The sequence below is a fragment of the Taudactylus pleione genome, unplaced genomic scaffold (genome assembly GCF_031769625.1).
Source record: "Taudactylus pleione unplaced genomic scaffold, aTauple2 ptg000134l, whole genome shotgun sequence".
NCBI classification, from domain to species: Eukaryota; Metazoa; Chordata; class Amphibia; order Anura; family Myobatrachidae; genus Taudactylus; species Taudactylus pleione.
The window spans coordinates 2012208-2014336 of record NW_028284536.1 but is presented as its reverse complement, the minus strand read 5'-3'; the positions used below and the strand labels follow the sequence as shown (position 1 = coordinate 2014336).

Here is a 2129-nt window from a genome sequence, read left to right as displayed (position 1 = left end):
ACCAGAAATAATGACACCCCTTCTTCTGTCAAATGAACTCCATCAGCCCTATATAAATGACTAAAACGAAATTGAATGCCCTTATGGTAAATGACACGGCCATCATTGGCCATCACAAATTTGGCTACTGCAAAGTTAAGCTTCTTCCTAGCCTCATCTATAGCGGGAAAACTCCTAACCCCACGCCAGACCTGTCGAGGCACAATGCAAGACCAAAGTAATGTACACGAGGGCCAGGCCGATAGTACCCTCGCCAAATCATTAATTATATCAAGTCGCAATGCTAAAGAGGACTTCTGTCCTAAGTCGTTGCCTCCTAAATGGGTCACCAAAATACGTGGCCTGCCAAAATTTTTTGCGTACTCTAACAGTCTAGGACAAAAGGAATGCCATCTCATACCCCTGAAACCTATCCAACGGATCCTAGCAGAATGTTCACAAAGTGGAGCATGATCTGAACTCATAAAGCTAGCGGCCCAGAAAATATAAGAATGGCCTATAACCCAAATGTCCTTCGTGTCAAAGAGCAAACCTAAAAATGGAGAAAAGCAGTAAATACCAAATTAGTAGTTGTAATAAAACAATAAAATTTTATGGTGTATTAGTGGGATCTGAAAGAACAATAAGTGAGTATCTGCCAAAAGAAAAAGTTTCTATTGGTTGCCAGCTTTACTATTTAAAGTGGCTAGGACAAACAAAAAGACACAAAGGGGAAGAATGGGTGGGGGGAAATTGGGAAAAAACATGTGAACTCGGCAAGAGGTAAAATAAAAACCTGCTGAGGGATGGACTATGACCTAATTAAATGTTTTGAAATTAGCCGAATTGAATCCGTCAGATCAGGCAAAAATTGTAAAATCCCTCAAGACTCCCATTGCCAGCAATGGCGAGTAGCTAATCCCGAGTAGGGTAGACAGGGGTAACAGACGAGACAAGACGAGACGGAACTTGAGACAAAAACAAGAAAACCAGGCAAGCAATAAAACATAACATTGAAAATATTACATTGCCCTATGGTTCCAAACAATCTTAATGAGTAGGTCGGATGTAACTTTTATAACTATCCGATTTCCAACGTCCCAGTGACTTAATTTCCGACGGTGAGAAACGCGCAGCAGCTGCCGAAGTTGCGGCGCCGATCCTAAATGAGTGCGTACCAAATTCTGAGGTGAGAGGCCTAAACCCGATACACACCGCTTCAGAAACCAACCAAACTGGTATTTGGTAAGCGGAGTCCCGTTCAAGTGCATAAGCCATGAACCAGGTACATCCGGGCGTAACAATGCGTAACGCATCGCTAACGCCACAGGGCAGATCCGTTCGTCCTTAGACGGACTCAACAAGAACCACCTACCCCTACCAGTCTGGTCGGTCTTTGACCGCCGTATCCTACAAAGCAAAGCTCGATGAGTGACCGAGATATCCGAGCAGAGCATGGTGGCATCAACCCGTTTGGAAGATGCCACCAACTCCGATACGCGCAATGCGCCGTGAAAAGCCACCGAAAACGCCAGTTGGATCAGGATCGCCTCGTACTCGGTAAACGCCACTTCGGGGACTGCCCCCAGCACTGCCGGAAGCAAATGGGCGTCCACAGGTTTCCTACGGTCAGCAACTGGCCGAGAGACCCGCGCCCAACCCCTTAAAGCCTTCGCAATCAGAAAGCTTTTAGTAACGTCAGGTTGTCCCTTTAATTTAACATAAAATGCAATGCCTGCCAAGGAGCGCGCCACAGAAGCCCTGGATCTACCCCCCAAACGGAGACTCCAAATAAAAGAAAGCATCGCACGATGCTGACCCTTACCTGCCTGCCTGCTGCTACGGGAATAGTCTTCCCATTCATGCCAAGCCTGACGATAAGCCCGCAAAGTGGAGGGAGCTAGAGACTGCTCTGCTAAGCCCTCCATGCCGGCTCGATCACCTGCCAAACATAAGAGGGGCAAAGCACAGCATCAACGTCAGCACCAGGGGCCAAAGATCGGAATCTAGCCCACTGAAAACGTGATAACGCATCAGCTATCCCATTCTCTACCCCCGGCACGTGTCTTGCTTTAAACATGATGTTAAAACGCAAACATGTCAGCACCAGCTGCGCAAGCAAACGCAAAACCAGCAGGGAAGATGCGCGT

General features: G+C 47.1%; 1 pseudogene; it reads right to left on the bottom strand.

Moving 5' to 3' along the window:
- Positions 1-275: 275 nt before the first annotated feature.
- Positions 276-1928, bottom strand: LOC148523019 (uncharacterized; annotated as a pseudogene).
- Positions 1929-2129: the final 201 nt, after the last annotated feature.